We start from the raw sequence: 21,882 nt of genomic DNA on the forward strand, positions 1-21,882 counted from the left end.
ACAAACAAAAAAAATTAGGAAAAACTCAATGTTTTGATACAATGCTAGCTCTTTACTGAAACATATAGGATCTTCACATCTAGGATGCGAAGAAAATGAGGCAAGTATTTTTAGCCAGATAAACAAGAGCCGAAATTCCATCTGGAGAAGTTTTTGTAGAACAATATTTACCATTCTCCAAATTCCAAGAAGTTAGATTTCTCACCTTTAATATTGCTTTATTTTTCTGTGTTCCTCTCTTTACAAGTGTTGCCAGAGAGCAGTGAAAGAGTTAGTTGTTTTGAACTGTGTGTTACCCAGTCAGATGTTACCTATTCATCCCAGCAGTAATCATGTCATCAAGTCTATGACCTAGCATGAGTTATGTTACCAAGTCTGTGACCTAAACATGTATCGTTGCCAAGCAATACCCAGTCGCAAGGTCTCCTGTAATCTGTACCACTTGCTATTTTACTAGAGATGTGGTCAGTTTGCTAACATGATACTTGTGCTTCCATGCTGTGGAATAAAATTTCTGTTCGCCAATATAGATGGCAAGATCAGGTCTTTAAATGTAAATTGTTTGAATCCTTACTCTGAAAAGAAAAAAAAAAGTTCAGGTCCTCTGTCTGCAACAGGTCTTAGTGTCATCTTCTCCCTGGCAGAAGTCCACCTAGTATTCATGGCATGTATACAGGCCCTTCATTATATATGACAGCTTTTCATGCTATAAAGAATATTACTTTTGAAGAAGGAGTGGAAAAGAAAAAACGATCTTTCTTCTTGCAAAGAGAGGCTTGAAAAGGTAATCAAATTGCTAGGGCTGAGCAGACCAGGCAGAAAGGCTCCTTGCATATGTATAAATTTTTGGATTTATTCTTGGCTTTAAGGAATCAGTTCTGTTTGACATATACCTCAGCAAAAGCCTATGTTCAGATGCAGAACTGAATGATCATCCTAGAAAGAAATGGGTCATGTCTGGGGAAAAGAGCAAGAAATATAGCTTCCTGAGCCACTCAAGAATATCCAGATTACCTCTGCAAGCTTACATGCTGACAGGACGCTGAGCCAGTGAAACAAAACAAAACAAAAACCAACCCAGAAACAGATCTGTTAAAACACCAGGGTCTCAATAGGTTTTGCCATAGAACTTGATCCCTTTCTCTTTGTTCCTCCTCTGAGAAATGCTCAGAGCATGGCCGGATAACAGCCCTTATTATAAGACATGAAAACAGGAGAATGGCTGCGCCATCAAACCAGGACCTGGCTGAGTTCACAAGGCAGTTCTTTGACAAGAGACAACTGCTTATAGCTGTGGAAGAGCAGACAAACCAGAGAAGCATGGGCATGCAGGTACACATACACAAATATAAATCCTATAAGCCATTATATATTCAAGTTCTAGTACACTACGTTTCAAAGGATTTCTTAAATCACACTTAGCACATTTAGCTTGCTCTAGCACATATCTGCAGGTCACTTCACATGAATTTCTCTTTCAGCCTTGTAGGGGCAGATGCCACGGGAAGTGACAGCCTGAGAAGCGAGAAGGAAGGGCAGGCTGCTGCCCTGTACAGGGGCTGCAAAATCATCAAAACCCATCTGCCTGACTGCCACTCCACGGGAGTTCATTCCTGCAGGGCGTTTATAAATCAGCTGTTCCTGCAGCACCTGGACAATGAGGATGCAAAGGGACCCGAAGTACAGAATGGGATGAGAGGACATGAAAGCTTGTGGAAAGCAGACGTAGCAGGAGGCACAATGGTGCTGACCCTGCTCTCCTGCTTAGCTGCTGCCACAGGACTGCACCAAAGTAAAACAAGCTCCTCTCAAGTGCACAAAGCTCATCCAATGCGAGCATTAAAAATCTAGAATAGAAACTATGCTAAAACTAAGATTTTTTTTTTCATAGTAACTATTTTTAATTATTGTTGCAATAGCAAAATTGAAGTAGTGACCCCAGCTATTATCCATGTCCTGCCTGTGCCTTGAACAGTTCTCAGGAATCAAGATTTTCTTAAAAGTTTGATTTGAAGGTGATGAAATGCCTTAGTGATGAACTGACACAAGATATAGATACAACTATGCTATTTGAAGTATAAGCTGAAAACATTTCTCTCGTTAGGCTCTGGTTCTGCAGCTTTTAACACTGAATCATGTAATCTGTAAGCACTATTCACATAGAAGTCACCCCATCAGATTAAGGCTTGTATAAGACACTGTACTGGCTGAATGCCACTTTCTAGGACTTAAAAACTTGCATTTGATGCTCTATGAAAGGTAATACTAAGAATCTTCCTGTCATTTCTATAGGAAGTGTGTCAAGTCCTGTCCCTAGACATCTATGTGCAATTCAAGTCAATGAAAACTGCAGGCGATATCTCTCTTAACAGACATTTCAAAGAATTTAGCTTATCCTGTGTGATAGATACAGACGATCAACTTCTTTCGTACTTTATAGACATTCTTTTTTTCTAAAGATGAACAAACTACTGTTGCAAGACCTGTATAAAATGGTAATGTCTGGCTGCAGCCTGCACAGCAACAGCATTTACCTTCATTTCTGGGGGATGCAGCATGGCAAGAGCTGTGGATTTGATAAACGCTGTCAGAACCCATTACAGAAGTGCTCCTCTTGATCTAAAACATGAAAAACAAGCATCAGTCACCATAAAATAAATGCGATATTGTATAGAGCAGAATAAAGTTTCTAGCACACATGGTATTGTGAGAAATGATTTTCTGTGGCAGCAAAGTATGACAACGAACAGAAGACAAATGAATTTCCTGAACCGTTTCAGTAAGGGTTGCCTGTCCTGTAAAGACTTACACAGAACAAACTGATAAGATCACCTGGAATTACCTAATCTAATTGGCATTATATGTGACAGATAAAACATCTGTTTAAAGAAAATAAAACAAACTTACCAGTAACTAAAATACTGACCAAAACCAGACCAGAGAATAGGAAAGTTTCCTTAAAAAAATAATAAAAAAAAAAAAATTAACAAATCTCATGAAGAGTTCTCAAACAATTTACATTAATTCAAAGACACAGATCTCATCACCTCTTTTGTTTCACCAGTGAGAATGCCACAGTTAATTTACACATTCTAGATCTGTGCTATGTAGAGAGAGGATTGGTGAGCAAGTGTGAAAGAAAAGTCATTTGAAGAGAAATGGGAAGTATTCAAACAAAAATCCGACTGCAGATCTAATAGGAGGAAAGGTACTTTTTAAATGCCATTGCCTTGTTCTCTTAATGTGAGAACAAAGTTTGTATAAAATGCCACTTTAAATTTGGATAGAAACTTTCCTCTGCAAAATCAAGCTCTGTTGATTTCAGTGTTTGCCTGCTGGTTCTAAATGGCAGCAAAATAGGAGACATAGGCAAAAATTTGAATTTTGAGTACAGTGACAAGTTCGTGAATGAGTGTCAGCTGAAACATTCAGCATTGTCAGTAAAAACTTCCCAAACTAACCCAAAACACAGAGATCATATCTTGCATTTTCTTCGCTACAAATTCTAAATAGCCTCTCCTCTTTCAGAATTTATTGAGTGGATCTTAAAGAGTTGCACGAGGCTGTTTCAAGTTCCGTGGCAGAAGAGCAGAAATTTTTAAGTTAAGAATGCAGACAAGAGATTTAGCGTGAGAGGACAGAGCAAAGCATGGGGAAAAGTCTGGCTGGAAAGGGCTGAGAGCAGCGATGGAAGATCACTCCTGTGCTAAGGGTGATGTGGTGGATGATAGGAAGCTACTCCAATTAGGTTGTAGGTGTAAGTGACAGCATGAGGGTGATGAGAAGAAAATGACTTTACCAGAGATGCTGGAAATCAACTGGAAAGGAGAAGAAAGTCTGTCAGAACAATGCTCGTTAGACAGGTTTTGCAGACATGGGGACTGTTTTCCTGGCTGGATTCAGCATTCAGACAGCTGAAACATGTGCAGTACTGGAGGCTGCATGGGGAGCCAGAGTCCCACAATAGCCACAAGTTGCCTGAACCCCCACCAGCTGCACATCCAGGAGTCTGGTGAAAGGACCACAAACCACAGCTCAGCCTACTGTGCACTGGTTATAGTCTGGGAGGCTGCATGATTGCAGTGACACTTGGACGTCTGCTCCAGTTGCCTCGAAAATCAGATCTGAGATATTTAACCAGAATCTGCTAACATGAATCTGGCAGCTCCCTTCCTGTTAAAAATAACAAAACTAATAGAGCTCTCTACTTACTTAAGGCCACATATTGAAGCTTTTACTCTTGGTGAGCTAGCGCCTTCAACAGGACTGCAATGTACAGCTCAGGTCTGATACAACTGCCCTTCAACCAGAACTTCCTGGGGTGTTTTTGGGACTACTTACTCTTCTTCCCCATCTAGAGCTAGAATGATGCAGCTAAATCAACTTACATAGAAACAAATCTAAAAGTTGCATTGTACCTGCAAAAATTTCATGGGGGAAGCAGCGCTGGGTTTATGTTTTGTTTTGTTTTTATTCTCATTACGAGTTTAATATGCTACCTATAGTCATTGAAAGAAACCAATTGCCTGAGAGGTTGATTTAGAAGAGAGGCTCATTCAGATGCTCTGAATTGCTTAGACTCTCAGGAAAAACATCTTTCTCTTCACTGACTATATAAGAAGCCTGGAGAGATCAGGCAACTGAAGTGCCACAGTAGACATTCTCCTCCAAAGGAAATCTTTTGAAGTGTCGGAGGTATCATCATGACAATTTGTCTCAAGAGGGCAGTTGCAGAAGGCAGACCAAAAAGTATTAATTATGGTTAACCATCTTCAGCTATTTCCCTAAAACTCTTTAACAGCAAAGGAAAGTAGACAAATGATTTTATACATTGAACTTCTCGGTACATAACATATACAAAGAGGCAGAAACCTGGATTAAATTATTAAGAACAATGAAAATTCTTTTTGGATAAATCTGAAAGGAAAATGCGTGCTCTGCTCCACTTGGGAGGATCTGCTTCTTGTCACGTATGGCATAAATTTGCCAGGGCACTTCACTTTTGTAACAAAATAGCGCTGTGAATATGCTGGTCTCAGAAGGCAGATTCAAGGAAGAACTAGGATTCCTTCAGCTCACAGCTTGACCCATCTGATCAAACCCATACCTCCTCTTCAGCAGGAGGAGATCTCTGTGTTGTCACTGCTTTGTCTCAGGCCCTGTACATCAACCCTAATCTTCCTCCTGTTTCATCTTTTCTTGTATTTTTAGTCTGGACAAGTTATTCTGTTGTACTTGAAGATTCACACACTCTCACACAACTGTTTTATTTCAGCCCTCGCTCAGCAAGCAGTGCAACAAAGGCCAGAAGAGAGCAGCGAGCTCTGCGTACTGTCAGTGCTACATAGTTCTGACTATTATTTCCGCTTGATGGCTTCGGTTTTATCTACGGATTACTCAGTTTGGGAATAATGGGAGATTTACATGCTTGTACATAGGTCAAATGACAGTCAGAATGCACATGTGTTGCAATTTCTTCACCTGCAGATATTCCTGATGACTGTTTTTCTAAAACTTCCCTAACTGGCAATGGCAGAAATCACTGTTTGAATCCTTCTGTTTGCAGATGGATGCTGATGTCCTCCTGGTGTCCCAGGGGGATATAGCTCAGCCTCTGCTTTTTGCTTCAACATTAAATTAGAATTTGTTTCTAATAATATAATAGTAACTTTTCTAAAGAAGTATTCTTATAGATATAGAATAGATTACTCAAACTCCAACTTACTCATTGGAAAAAATCAAATATCTCCAAGAAGCTTTCTTTAATTCAAGTCTACTATCAAGCTACTTTAAATTTTAGGCAAACTTGAACAAATCAGCATTAATTACAGTGCCTTCCTCTCTAACCACCGGAACAATAGCAAACTCCTCGCTGTTATTTGTGGTATTCCTAAAAGTTTCAGAAATCATTTGGAGAGCCTTAAAAAAAGAAGTAAACAGAAAGATATGCTGATTTTTTCTCCATAAAAAAGCAAAAGTAAACAACCTGAATTTCACCACCCTGTAACAAAGCATGGAAATGAATGACAGTTTTGCAGCTCCTGAGAAGCTGCTGTGAATTCTGGATGCAAATAATGAGAAGGCAATGTAGAAAATATACTGCCTTATTGATTGATTTATTCATTTTTAATGATGATATAAACATATGGAATCTTACTGGCACCCAATTTAATGTTCAAGTTATTCTAGTTTCCCAGAACCATATGCTTCTACCCATAGGAAAATGAAAGAATGCAGAGGATTCTCCAGCACTTCGAGTCTTTGGGATTGTCTCCTTAAAGCTATTCCCAGTCACATGTGATCAAACCTAGTGCCAGCAACACCAACAGAATGATGTAGCATGGGTTATTCAGGGATAAAAACTGATGTTCTCTCCCACCTCCTTAATGTGTATCTACGGCTGTTGGGGGAGAGGAAAAAGAATTGGAGACCCACCCAAAATGGGATTCCCAAATGCACTTAAGCTGTACAAGAGGAAACAGGCACTCCAGCTCCATCAGCTGCACACTAGCAGGGAGTAGCCCCTCAGCCACTTCGCCCTTACCAAGCAAAATATGCTGGCAACAAAATAAAGGTAAGTCTCACCTCTAGCATCCTTCTCTCAGCTCCTAGCCCCCTTTGAGACTTCTAGGGATGCAGGACATTTGCTGAAGGACAAGTTCTTGGAACAGGAGCTTTAAATAGAGGTCTGTTCAGTGCCTGTAATAGATCAGATGGCTTTTTTGTTTGCTTGATTCTAACAAAGAAGAGTTCCATCATAAATCTTCACTTCAAATTTGATTGCTTTATAATATATCATACTGTGATATAGCTGGCATCTGCACTTGGCTCTTATTAGGTGATGCCATATGGTACAATTAGAAGTGAAGACAGAGGACCATTTGAATAAGTTAAACTTAATTCGATCTACAATTAAAACATTCTCATTCATCTGCATGCATTCAAGACACTAAGCTCTAAAGTGCTTCCCATTTGATATTACCATACCTTTTGTATTTTTGAAACTCTAAATCACTAAGCTGGACTTCTATTGTAATTTGCGTAAGTTGGGCATTTGTTTTCTCCATGAGATGGTTTTGCAGTCTGTAGCATGGTTAGCCTGAAGTTGTGTACAGCTCCTTCTGTCCCACATTCTCAAGGCAAGCGGGGGCTCTTTTACATGTTTTTTGCTTCCCACAGAGATATCTACAGAATTGAATTAAACTTTGTCTTGTGATACCCGCATTCTAGGTATGGCACAAAATAAATCTGCGTGTCATCAATAAAGGATTTTTTAATTGGCAAGACTGTATTATTTATTCATGGGAAGATAAGTGAGTCTTAGAATGCCTTCTTTCCCAGAAGGTTAGGGGGTTGCACACAACTCACAAATCTTTCTTGATAATCCTCTACTTGAACCAGAAATTATATTATGCTTTTGTTCTTTCATGCCGAAAACTGACCAAGCGGGCAATGATTTATTAAGCTAGACTCTTGAGTCTCCTGCCACACAACCCACTTAGTCACAGTAATGGCTGTGAAACAGATCATGCATTCTAAGATAGGCTATAATTTGTGTTAAAGAAACTTGTCCTTTTCAATTACCGAATTTAATTTGCAAAGCCTTATAAAAGGTTATGAAGTAAAAAGAAACAAAGCGGCTAAACTTCGGGTTGCAATGTTACATGTTACACATACCCACAGAGCAGAAAAGAAAAAAGCTTTTTGGTACGGAATCAAAAGATTTCAAAAAAATGAAAAAATAAGAAATACTTTCACATAACGAAACATAAAGCAGACCTTTGCAGATATGTAGCATTCTTCCAGTTTACAGTTTTGCATCTTGACTCTCCATTTACAAACAAACAGGCCAACATATGCTTTTATACACATTCTCAGTGAAAGACTGGAACTGGAATTCAGTTACAGAAGATGAAACATTTCTTGAAGAACTGACTCCGGGTAGCAAACAAAGTACCATGCAGTTTTGGATAACAATTAAGCACATCTCAAATTTGAATTTCAGTCTTTCTGATTTCAGCTTACATCTAAGATTATACTTATTACTGAATAGCTAAACCTGGTGCTTAAAAACTGTTTTCCAGAGAACGCATCAGGAAAACAAAGGCAACTGTTTTGAAATAAATGTAATTTCTCCAAATAAAACTATTGCAACATGCTAATTCATTAAAACTCACCTTCAGAATATATCTGGAAATAATTGGTGCAACTTCGTTATTCACAGGTCAAAAGCCTAATAATTTGCTTTGAAGAATGGTTGATGGAAGATATTTCTTACTACAGTAAGAAATTGCTTACTTGCAGTAGGTTCCACCAGCTACTTACCATACAGATAAAAAAGGAGTCGGGATGAAGCTCTTTAGGAAGTTTCTGTGACATCAAGCACTAAACTGCCCTAAAATTTCACAATAGCTTTAAGGTTTTCTTCCTTTGCATGAACATGTAGTTTGGAAGAGGGAATGCTAAATGGGAAGAAATAAATTGAAAGGTAGAAGGACAGAGCAGGAGATACGAGTGGGTGAGACGTGGAAGATGTGAGGGACAGGCACAGCTAAGACAATGATGAAAAAGCTCAGTATGTTCTCAGCCACCAGGGGTGGCCTGACCATCAGTGTGCACAGCAAAATGCTTCCAGCCACCACCCAGCAACCTCATGGCAAGGGGATGCCTGTCAGCCTACCTTAGCTCCTGGCAAGTGTAAAGGGGCCTCTTCCTGACACTGACATCAGTTCTGTCTCATCAGATGATTTCAACAGTCAGGGTCTGGGCCTTCCATCCAAGTTTAATTATATATAACATTCGCTTGTTAAAAAGAATGAGAGAACTAGATTTAAATCTCAGTCACACGTGAACCAGGCATGCATGTCAAGTGGGAATTTCTCCAAGTTGGAGCTTTGCAACTACAATACGTGCCCGAGGACAGGGAAAGAGGGTCTGCTACTGCTACTACCCACTTCCACATCTCCCAGGCTGTGCTCCCATGGCCAAGCACAACACTCAGCCTACCTCTATTGCAATTTGTTCTGTACAGCAATGACAGCAGTGTGGAGAAGATACACTACAGTTAGCAGCGTACATGTTTCCATCCCTGGGGTGCAGCTCTCATTTGTTGAATCTTTAATTACACAACAATTGATTCAGATCTACAGAGTTCTGAAAAGAAAAGGTTGCTGAGCTATTTTAGTCACTTCTGAAACAGATGCAGCCTCACTTTAAATGGAGATAGGAAAGGAAGGCAGAGACAGGAGCTGGGGCAGCCCCGACCAGAACACACTGCTCATGGGTAACAACGCCTCAGGACAGCCCACACAATGATACAGAGCTGAACACACATACACCTGCACCCACTTAATGGCTACACACCTACAGAGTTCCCTTTTCTAGTTGTATTTCACCTCTGCTGCTCATTCAGCACCCCGAACTAGGATATAATTTCTAAATTTTAGAAATTGCCCTGCATTCTCTGCACGCATTATCTCAAAGCAGCACAATCTCTGAAATTAAGAGATTGCTGAAGATGATTAAATGTTTTTGCCAACTTAAAAAAAAATACATAATCTTGTTTGTTCTAATGATTGATGAGTGATCACAATTGCAACCTTCAAGTGAGTCAGCAGTGCGTGCAGCACAGGTGAAATGCCTCAGTGCAGAAAAACATACACCAAAAAAATTGTCTTGAGATTTCTTATTACAATATACCCGTTTATGCCTGGCGAGAACAGGCACAACAAAAATCCGCAGCTTCTCATACATAAAGATTTTCTCACACAGTAATTACAACAGTTAAAGGATGCTGTTATTAAAAGATGTAAACAAAGAAAAGGTAAGTTATTGTATTTTATCAAATTAAAATATTAAATCCTCTAGGTTCTAAAGTATTTCTTTAAATTGATTAAAAAAGCATTTGCCTTGTAATAGCATAGATGTTATTAACCATCTTCAGCTGACCAAGATGTAAGGGAAATTCCCGTCAGAAAATAGCAACAGTGTGGAAAAGTTTGAGATAAAGTGATGATGCATCATCCCAGAATTCAGTATTGACTGAAATCTGACACACATATGCAACAAGCACATTTATTTGGGGGGTGTTTAGTCTACAAGTTAGGGATTGTGGGTAGCATAATTTATTTGTAAATACAGTGGTTTTGTTTTGGAAATTTGGTTTTGCAGATATTATGCCAACAAGATCACGCTTCAGCGAAACAGAGAAGCCTGTATGCAAAAAAGACAAGGGCCTTTGTTAGTTGGTTAGCTTTTACTTTCTCTTTGACATTTGTTAGTGCTTATTCCTGTTATTAAGAATATATCTAATAAGGGGAGAAATAGCCATGAATCGACAAGGTGAATATCAGAGAAGAAAAACCTATCAATTTAAGCAATATTTTCCTTAATCTACTACAGAAATAAGAATCTACTTCTAATCTAAATTTTTATGATTAAGTTTCTTTACAGGGAATAATCCTTTTATTTTTATGAACGTCACTCTTTCAGTTGGTCATAACATTTTCTGATGCTGCAGAGGACCTGATCTGTGCTCTCTGAGTTGTTCTCTACAAGACCCTGCATAGCAGGTCAACCAAAGACAAACTGTTTATTCCAAGCCCTACCTGTACTTGACTGCTGGTCTCACAAGATCCCATGGAAAGAAAATGCTCATTTCCCTAAACAGATGAGGCACCCACACCAGTCAGTACAGTGCCAACTTTCCACTGAAATTGCTCCACAGAAGCTGATGCTATGTAACGCAACTGTCAAATGGACATGACTGGTTGTTAGTAGTAATCACCATAGGAGTTTCACAGAAGCGTGGCTGCACATCACGTAATCATTAAAATTTATTCAGTCTTCTTACGCCAGTAATAAAACACGTTTTAAATGGAGAATGAAGATCCTGACAGAAGGGTCAGAGAACCCCAGGGAGGCACATGATCAGAAATGACAACTGAATGCTAGGTGGTATGAATGGGCACATGGGCAAGAGGAGAGACAGCAAAGATGGTGGTAATCAGAAATGGGACCATCCTGAGGAGCTACTGGTTGTCCCAACACGTGCCACGTGCCTGCTGAATTTGGAAAAACTACATTCATTGACACTGCTGATTTGGTAGCACAAGTTCAGAAAGGGGTTGAATGTCTAAGAAGAGAATCATACACTGTCAAATGCTGGAAGTGTAATAAGCTTTCTATTCTGCCTTGGGAAAACTGATGTTTTGCTTAGTTGTAAAGCTCCCAGACAGCAAGAGCTAAAAAGCTTCCATCCACTAAGAACTTGTGCCTTAGATAATCAAAGAAACTTCTCAGACATAGGTAGAAGAAGCCAAGGGATTACATGGAGGGTATTGTTAAGGGACACCTGAACAACTGTCCAAGACACCAGACTTGCACTGGAGTGACCTCTGGTCTCTAGAACATGGTTGAAACAACAAAAAATTGAGCAATGCCAACCAGTTCTGATGTATGAAGAACTCCTTATTCAAAGGTAACTTTTCCTTAACTGTTAAGACAACGCTGGGTTATACGGGGTAATGGTAGGAGCAGGGGTGAGATGAAGGAGCTAGGATACACTGAGTGTAGTTTTGCAGACATCAGACATAGCATCAGTAGCATATTCTCACCTCAGCTCTGCCTAAATACCTTTGTCCACTCCCCTCATTCACAGGCATGGCAGTCACCACTGAGCTCTTTTCAATTAATTTATTTCCAGTTGTCTCCTCATCAGCTCACCGCACCATTTCTTTCACAGCCAGTTATCAGAAATGTATGATTCCACCAACAAGCAATCACAATTCACAGACAGCCCAGAAGGACCAGCAAACTACACAAAAGCAACAGAAACATCACATTCAACATTCTCTCATTGACTCCCATTAACTTCTCTCATTGAAACCAAGTACAAAAGTGTCTATAAGATGCACTTTTGCTTACACTTAAGCTGCTGCTAATTTTTCTGCCTTCAAAACATTTTACTCTTGAGTTCAGAGTTTATGTTACTTCCATTTCATTCCCAGAGTGAATGTAAACTCAACAAACTCAACCACTTTTTCAGCAATTTTCAGCTCTTCCGCTACTCTTTCTGAAATGCATTACAGCTGTCAGCAATCAGCACAAATAGGTCATGAGCAGAAATGGAATGGCTCTAAATCCCCTACACAGTCTAAATCCTGCTGTGGGACTTCTGCAGACTGATTTTTTTCTTCATTTTTCACAGGTCTTAGCAAAGAGTCTGTTTGCTAAGGAAGACATTTGAGTCTTTAAATGTAGAAAATCTACTTTGTGAAATAGTTTTTAATGTAGATCCAACAACATTACTATTCTTTTACTAAGCAGGGAGGTGCTCAAAGAGTCCTGAACATAAATTGTCTTGATTCCACTCTCCTACCACAAACTCCATCCAGATGGTTCCCAATAACCATCTGGATCAGGCAGAGGGGGATCAACCAAAACAGCCATCCAAGGCAATGCAACACTCACTGCATTTTTATTCAAAAACTTGATTCATAATCCTGGCCTTATGTATGGTTCTGCTTCTACGCGTCTGGTCAAAAATACAAACAGTCGTGAGTTTTTAAGCTTGCACTTGGTGGCTTCACTCAAAATACTCAGAATGCAAAACTTAAGACAATAACTTGTATTATCGAAAATCTAACAATTATCAGGACACAGTCAGCATCAGGACTCCTGATAGCCACCAGGTACCAGAGCAGTTATCACCTAAGGGTCAAAGCAGATGATATTAGGTATCACAGCATCTTCCTGATTTGGGCAAAAAGCTGTAAGGAGGCCACTAATTATGTGCAAGAATATTTCAAATAATTTCAGGACAGGGAAAGATACTTCTGCATTTATCACCCTCAGGCTCTAAGCTTAGCTGATTTCATTCTTTTGCTTTTGTTCATCAAAATCCAACAGAACTGACAACTGAACTGAGAGGAGTTCAACTCAGAGGACAGCAACAAACTGATACAGACAAGCAGACTCGAAGTCCTAACAGCCAGTTATTGGGGTACCCAGAACCAACTAACACATTAACCCAGCCTTTTTCACATGAACTTGTTTGATCTAACCTTTTGAAAGGAATCCTTCAGGAGGGAAAGCTTGCCTGTCTGCAGAGGTTTCTGCAGTCAGGCAGACCTGCTCCTCTGGGAAAGGCTGAGGACTGTGGGCTCTTCATACTGCCCTGCCAACTGGGAGCCAGCAGGCACTGTTCTCCTCGTTCTTTCTTTCTCCTTCCAGTGCTCTTGAGTGGCATTCATGGTACTGTTCCCAGCTGGAAATGTAACTCCCAGGATTCTAATGTTACTGTTATTTCAACATTTTATTGTTGTATTGCTATTTTCTTTGTACTTGCAGAGGAACAAGGAAGATGGAATATTGTAAATACTTGAATTTTTAGCTAGCTCTGATTATCCCTGGATGACTCTCATTGCCTTTTCCCACACACAGGTCCTGGATTGATACTGAAACTTATGTAAATTTGTATTAACTACTTTCAAAAGGCTTCAACAGTAACTTTTACTCTAAATCAAGCTTTGATGCACTACAAAGATTGCTACATTTCATTTAAATACTCCCCGGTATTACTTTGCTATTGTTTAACTGAACAATTATGTGCAGATGCATTCCTGCTTTGGTGCAGACTCAGTCATGTAAAGACAGCCACTCTGAATAGGTCTCTGCAAGCATAATTATGTAGTCTGAGTAGGGTATCGACTACATAGTACCATTTCTGGAGTCCCAAGAAAATGACACTGAAGATAAAGGAAATTGACTAAAAAGAACGATCACTATACTTTTCAACATTCTCTTCTGTCATCCCAATTTACAGAAGAGGATTAATTGTACAACTATTAAGCATCATTATATATTCAGCCAAATGCTTTTAAGTGCAAAATCATAGGAAGTTTTATTGTGAAAGGAATGCTACTGAAAAGTATCTGTGAGAGGATCTTGAGGTTCCAGAAAATACCCAGAATCACAGATAGTAGCATGCATAATGGTACTAAACTTTTGCTATTATTGATATGACTTGATTCACTACTACTAGCTTTTAGATTTTTCTTTAATTATTTATGTTTTCAGATAGTAGAGTAGGATTCCTAACAGTTTTCAGTGAGGGAGCTGTTGCGAAAGAACCTGGTTAAACTTTGTGATTATAAAGTGCTATTTGGAGTCAAATCAAGTGATATCAGAGAGACTCCACAGCAAAGAATGAAGTGGAATTTCTATGGGAGAAAATACCTCAAGAATGTACGAGGGCCATTTCTGCAGAATGACTTTATAAACCCTCATTTATATCACGTGCCATGAGGCTTAGTTTATTAGTGCGTGTAAAGGCTTCGAGATGATTTAAAATTAATGATTACTGAGTAGCAAACAAAGCAAAGCTAGTGTATCTCTGATATGAATTTCCAGACAGGTTCAAGAACGTATACCTTGCAAAAAAAAACCTCAGTGCTCAACAGGTATAAAGAAAGCCTGAGGGGCTATGAGGCGCTAGGGATACACCAACCTGGGAACTACAAAAAAAATTATCAGTACCAGAAAGAAGATCAAGTTATGACTGAATATGAACTAAACTCAATTTATTCTCACATACGAAAACATTCACAGTTTAAACAAAGTTAAGCTCTTTACTGTAAAACAGTATACTCAATTTTAATCATCATAGAAGGCATATTTATTACTTTGTTATTGTATATGTATTGCAGAATTTTTTCCCCAGATGACATCTTGAAAGAAAACAGGACCAACATCCTGAAAAATATCATCTAATCACAGTACAATAAATGTCAGATTTCTGTTGTTCTATACAGTAATTTCCACATCAACTGTTTTAAAACTGTATTTGGATCCAAAACTCCTTAGCAGTTGGGATGGGATGCAATTCCAAAGAAGAACAACGAGAATTCAATACAGGATATCCATATTCAGAAAAGCATGTGCCTTAATTCTTCCAAGCCTGCTTCAACACCGATTTGTTCTTTCAAACTTATAAGCCCAAGCTGAGTGCTGTGGATGGAGGCTACAACAGAGAAAATTGCTGCTGCTTCTTTTATTTCTCATTTCCTTATTTAAAAAGAGGAATGAATTTTAAAGAAACGAGACTGGGAAACAAGAGAGGAGTTTGAAGATGAGGTACATATTTACCATACGAAACTTCTAGCCTCCTGGTACTTTCCAATGCCACGGTGATGTGCAAGGCCAGAGATGAGCTGAGTGACTTCAGGTTCTGCAGGCACTGGTAAGAGCAAAGGATGCTCAGCTTTCTGGAGAAGGAGCTCAGCACCCAGCAGCACCTAATCCAATGCCACAAGCGATGGTCCTGAGCTATGGGCTTGCCCTGAACAGAGCATTCTTATCCCAGCAGTAACAAATGTCAGATGTGAGGCAGGATCATACAGATTAAAACAGATCACTGACCATTGCTCTCTAGAACATAAGCCAGATTTTTGTTTTTTATTCACATAACTGTACAAGACTACATCAAATTTGACTTACACTTGCAGGATTATATGAAGGTCCCTTACCTGGATCACTACGGAAAGACTGTTCTGTTAATGCAGTCACTGCAACTGCTTGTAAGAAGTCAATTATCTGATTCTGCTTCCAATTATAAACATGCAATCCCCACTGTCTCTAGAGAATCATTTAGCCCTAAGGATTACCTGTGAAAGCACTGGCGATTAGTTGAGCAAAATGTTTAATTCCGTATGGCAAGCAGGTCAGAAGGCTAAAAGTGCAAAGCATGAGAAACTAAGTACAAATTTGACTCGTTCAACCTCCCTCTTCCAGAAGAATTTCCACCAAACTTGAGCAAAACAAAATACAACACTAGTGTTTAAAAAGGTGGAGTTAGAAGAGAAGCTTTGCTGGCTAAGGGAGGTACATCACCTTAAGAGCAGGCATCTCACCCAACAACTGTAACAATCAGCTGAAGCGATTCTAGGATCTAGTTGCTGATACTACCTTTCCAAGATGAAAAAGAAGAATCCTAGTGAAGGTATTTAGAAATTGTTTGGTGTTACTATCCACAGACTATTAAGATATTCTATCAGTTTGGCAGAAAATAATACCCAACACTACCATTTGTTTTTTAATGTTTACCCTTCCAACAGTGTCAAAGGAATAAAATTAAGTTCCTCACATTTTCAGGTGTTTACAAATACTCTTGAAAGCACTGGAGTGCTTTCACTTACGAATCAAGTGCTTGCCATTCCTGAAGAATGCTTGCATGCTGTCAAGTTGCTGCAAGAGCACAACAACACATCTGAAATGCAAATTAGAGGTCAGAATAACCAGAGGCTGAGCATCATTTTTGGGAAGGGGATTGTTTCATCCTTCTGGCACCTAAATAAATTGTTCTGGCATCAAAGGTTTTGGAAAAGCCATCTCAGCAATGACAGACACATCACCTTATCAAAGGCTTGACTGGGTAGCTGATAATCTCTAGCCAGAAAGGGTTTGGATTACTATCCCACTTTGTTTTTGCTTCATACCTTTACTTCTAAAATTGAAACCCAGAAGATTTTTGGAGTAGAAAATTTCTGACAGATAAAATGAACGTGATGTGTTCTTGCCAGGATTGGGGGATTAAAAATGGGATAACCCTGGGAAGCATTTCCACACATAGAGCAACAAACCAAGACATAAATCTGCATCCATACACTGTTGTTGAGGAAAATTATGGTGATACCACTGTGAGGAATCAAATATTGATGGAAAACGCATCTTTTGTCTTAAGAAGAAATGTCAACTAAAATCAGAGGAGGGAGATGCATTGTGCTGCTGTCTCAAGGCCTAAAGCAGCATGCACGTAAGGCACAACCCTAGTACATTTAGCTCTGATCTTTGGGGCAATAAGTTTCATCATATGGAGAAATACATATATTCTGAAGAAAAAATTGTTTACAGCATACCTAACAGGTGGAGCAATCCCTTGCAAGGCAATATCAGGTGATACCATCCTCCATCACAAGAACATCACATTTTTGTGCAATGTCTTATAAGGTATTTCAAAAGTTTGATGCATTTGAATTCCAGACCAGGACCTGCTAAGAAATTGGTATACAAAATGGGTCTTTAGTCTCAGAATTTCTCATTTGTTTCTTACCATACAATTGACCTGACTTGTCCTTGCTCTTTGACTGCCTTCTGTACCAGTGGACAAGTGTGTGTTTTCATCTGAAGTCTTGTACTGCTCCTTTACCAGTAGGAATTTATTCCTTGGGACATTTTGTTGTCCTTGTTGCAGAAAGAGAATATTCACAGGTATGCAAAGGCTGTAAACCTCTGATCATTTTCTCTGCCACCAGGAAATTTAATTAAGCTCATAAATAGGAGTAATATCAATTCTAGAGGGCAACTGCTTCTTTACAGAACCTGGTAGGGAACTTCAAAGAAACCAAGGCTGGGAAAAAAAAAAAAAAAAAAAAAAAAACAGGAAAAACTATATTCTGAGTGAAGAAAATAGTATTTTTGCTTTCTTATGGAGATGAGATTTTCACCTTAGACCAATCCAAAGGTGATTAAAATGGCTCAGCCTCTCTCTCTCATAGGCACAACCATATCTGATCTGCAAGTGAGGCCAGACCGCAAAGGAGTCCCTGATAGTTCTTGAGGTGAGAGTAAGGAGCTGGAAAGTGGTTTAATTCCCCAGAGAAAAGTGAGAACTGCATCATCTCTAGCAAAAAAAAAAAAAAAACAGTATTTTTCTGGTAATGTTTTTTTCATCTACTTGTAAAATATGATTTAGAGAGCATGGACAAAAGTGAGAGCTGTCATTAGGCAGCAGAAAGAAGCCATTATTGGAAAGAGTTGTTAAATGAAAGCACTCATTCAAAGAGAGAACAGTAACAGCGTGGTGGAATAAAAGTAGAAAGCAAGTGACAAGTTCTAGTTTCCAAATGGAACAAGTCTCTCCCAGAATGAAAGAGCAACAGATATGGACATACTAAGGCATAAACACCTTTAAAAATTCATAAGCAACTGAAGGAACTGAGGCTGTTTAGTCTGGGGAAGAGGAGGCTGAGGGGAGACCTTACTAGTCTCTTCCAACACCTGAAAGGTGCTTACAGCAAGAGTGGGGCTGGTCTCTTCTCACTGGTGGCAAAGCAAGGTGAAATGTCCTCAAGTTGTGCCAGGAAGGTTTAGGTTGGATATCAGGAAAAATTTCTTTACAAAAAGGGTTGTTAAGTGATGGAATAGGCTCCCCAGTAAGGTGGGTGAGTCACCATCACCAAATGTGTTTAAAATCCATTCAGATGTAGTGCTCAGGGACATGATTAAGCAGAGGGTTGTTAGAATTAGGGTAGTATGGCTAGGTTGCGGTTGGACTTGATGATCTTTAAGGTCTTTCCCAACCTGAGCAATTCTATAATTCTATAATAGAGGAACTGGTCTGATGGACTTTGTTTTCCTGAAAGAAAAGAGAAACTGGGGAGAGAAGAGGAAGAGACATATTCGAAAGAAAAAACCTTATGCAAGTATCAATCAAATCCACTTTATCTTTTCTCACCCACTGATAAGGCAGCATGCAGCTACGATGACTCTGTTGGAAGCTGAAACCACTATCCTTAGATATTGCTGCACACACATACAATTCCACATTTTCCAATGGGATAGTGTTGGTACTTGCTGTACATACAGCGCCTGGTGCAAACTCCTTGTGTTCCACACACAGCATCCAACCTGAACTAATAAACACATCTGTTGCTTATTAGGCACACCTAGCAATACAGAAGGACAAAAAAATACTTGAGCTTCTTCTTAAAAAGGATTGAGCCATCAGAAGTAGCTGGTGCTTGATGCCAATCCCTTCACGATTCTCTTTCTTAAGTTTGTTTTATGATTTATGTATATTCCAAAATGAGTACTACAGATGAAGATCAGAGGTAGAGATTTCCTTAGGCTCAAATTTGAAAGCATTCAGGGGAAGCTACCTGACAAAACACTTTAATTATTAGTGAGCAAGAGGGGCAGGGAAGCAACTGGACTTTCTGAAAGTCCCAAATTCTTTTTATGTATTACATTTGGGTCCTCTTCCCCTTTCCACCTTCTTTTTCCAGCAGTGCTTTCTGAAACATCACTTCAAAGGCTATAGTGTAGCTTATATCATAAACATCCATTTCTCCTGCCCTCAGGACACCGTCAATCCAGTGGAAGATACACCAGTGTGCTGCTGTCAGAGACAGATGGTTGAAATCTGCACATCTCTTCCACTGAGTAGTTTTAATGTGGTATACAGTAACCTAGCCCAGAATGAAGTATGTGTAAATGAGGAAAAAAAAGAAAGAGCAATCCTTTTTGCGCAGATTCAAGCAGCACCTGATATTCAAGAACAATAATCTTTAGTCATGAGAAGCAACTTCTTTCAGCAGATCCATCTGGAACGAGAGGACTCATGAAACATCGATTCAATGCCAAAAATCTCAGAAATCTTATGGAGATGCTGTGTATGAAAAACTGAACAGGGTTTTAGAAGGGCTGCAGGGCTGATACCTACTGTTTGGTCTTGGCAGTTTATTCAGACAATGACAGTAAGGTGCTTGAAAAGGAAAGGTGCAGAGCTGGGCTCAAATACAAGCTGAAGTCTACAGAATCTCAGAGGACTTAGGAGAAATACAATGTGCATCATCTTACACCAGCTGCCTTTCCTACAGGAGGGCAGTTTTAAACCCTTTCTTTCCTTCCATGCAACAGGATCTCCTTCCTTTTATAGCTCCATTAACCTCTCTAAATAGTTTTCATCCTGTCTTTGGTAACTCTGGAATACAAATGAAAGCCAGAGGGATAGAGAGATGAGTAAGAGTCAGGAGAGCGATGCAGAGTGAAACCAAGAGGGAGCAGAATAAAGAATAGCACAGGGAAAGCCAAATGCCACAGATGTAGTATTTACCTACCGTAATTGCACAGGATCAGAATTAAACTTGAAGAAAAAAAAGGAATCCATAGGAGACATACTAGAAAGAGTGCCAAATGCTGCCAAAATAAAATCCATACTTGGCGCTCACAAAACTCCACAAGGAAGAATTTAAAAAGAAAGATGAGGTCAATGCTATGAGCGTATTACCATCAAGAGCCCATAAGCATTGCCTCTGTACCTCTTCCTTGGAAGAGACAAAGGAGCATGCTGAGGACAGATATCTCTGATAAAGCAACTGTTGTTGACACAGAAAGGACAAATCATTGAATTTGTAGAGTGTGTATGCAAGTACACACCAAGAAGCATTAGATTATATTTGTAGGGCATAGGACATGCTAACAGAAAGGACTCTGGAAGGGAAATATGAATGGCTTTGATAGCCAATCCTTAATTTAACTCAGTGACTTAACGAGAGGAAGATAAATGACACAGAAGGGATAAAACAATGGGACAAAAAGGAATGGCTGAAGTCCCGTACACAGACAGATTATTAACTTAGCAGGAAGCTAAATACCATCCATGCTGGAGACAGAACCTCACTGCAGTTTCTTCTACTTCCAGTTATTGCATAATCCCTTTCTTTACATTAGAGATCCCACAAAGACACCAGCTGACTTGTCCTAGATGTGGTCCATTGATCTGTTCCACATTAAGTTATATAGTGAACAAAACTTTTTTGGCTGAGTGGCATCACAAAGGACAGCAAACCACAAACAACAGTAGAGTTGAATAGGAAATGCAGAAATATTTATATTGAAAACACAATATGTGAATAAATAACACTATAAAGCATACAATGTTGTGACTAGATACGGGCAACAGATGTGGGACACAGAAAAAGAAGGCCAGACCTACTGCAGCAGGGTCCACTACACTGTTCTACACCCCAGGGACATGAACTTCAGTGTTTTTACTTCTGTATAGTTTTAGGAAATTCAGATGATAACCAGCTAAAGAGGACACAACCCACTAGCTGTTGTCAGGAAAGACATGGTGCCATAGCTCAACTGATAGAAGTCCATATGAATTGTTAGTGTGCCTTTAAATGTGAGATGTCTAAGAGCAAGCTTCCTCCACTGGAAAGACTGATTTATGGGTGGTAGTGACAGAAATATAGGCCTGTTCTCACAGAAGCAGAACAGAAACTTTGGTGCTTTTCCTAATTTAAAATGCATACACTATCCAAGTATGATGATTTTTGACTTTGTCTCACTCTAATTTGAGTCTTCAATATGGCCACTATTTACTGCATTATAAATCTAGACACGTTTTCTACTCTGCATAGCTATTTTTCACACAAATGATCTGCAAATTTTGGAGCCCAGATCATCTGGCTGTCAAAATCTAAAACCAGGTCTGCACCCTGCCAGTCTGATTATCTATGAGAGTATCCCTAATTAAGTGATTGAACTCTATGAAAGAATGTTTGCGTTTTACCACAGAGCTACAGTTTCCACCTAAACACTTTGTGGATAGCAGGAGAATGAGCAGCATAACATGAGGCTGAAAGGCAGAAACAAAGAGCTTTTTAGCCTCCTCCTGCTGATGCGTGACCACGGAAAGACCCCCGTCATTTTCTTCAGGTGAGCCAGCAGCATGGGCTTGCAATAGCAAGGCTGGAGAGTCTCCAAAGTGAGGGGACTGCCAAGAAGCAGTTCATAAAGCTGGTCCTTACTACCACTCCTCAAACAGCTGCCTTGTTTGCTGAGGAAGGGCTGTCCTGGCTTGCCGTAGGTCTGGGGGCTCAGCAACCCCACAGCTGTGCACTCAGGTTTCAGAGCCACAGTCCAGACAGAATTTTGCCATTCATTAGTCTAAAACACAAATATCTGAAGTTTCATCTTTAAAAGGTGTGACCTTGCAGGAATAACCTGAGACTGTTACCAGCTAAATCCAGGTAAGCACATAATAATAACAAAAGGTTTGTCTGAAATACCCATAAATTGAAAACCCATTAATAG

The 21,882-nt window shown here is 39.5% G+C and overlaps 1 protein-coding gene across 1 annotated transcript in view; it reads right to left on the reverse strand.

Annotated features, from left to right (window-relative positions):
- Positions 1–21,882, reverse strand: part of LOC104911947 (uncharacterized) — a 183,271-nt gene that overhangs the window by 136,832 nt on the left and 24,557 nt on the right. Inside the window, exons 2-4 of the mRNA XM_085230204.1 lie at positions 6,586–6,699; positions 2,908–2,956; positions 2,535–2,619 (exon numbers count right to left, since the gene is read on the reverse strand). The gene's annotated coding sequence lies outside the window, so the exon portion shown is untranslated. The remainder of the gene's footprint in view (positions 1–2,534; positions 2,620–2,907; positions 2,957–6,585; positions 6,700–21,882) is intronic.

The sequence above is a fragment of the Meleagris gallopavo genome, chromosome 8 (genome assembly GCF_905368555.1).
Source record: "Meleagris gallopavo chromosome 8, MGAL_WU_HG_1.1, whole genome shotgun sequence".
In the NCBI taxonomy this organism is placed as follows: Eukaryota; Metazoa; Chordata; class Aves; order Galliformes; family Phasianidae; genus Meleagris; species Meleagris gallopavo.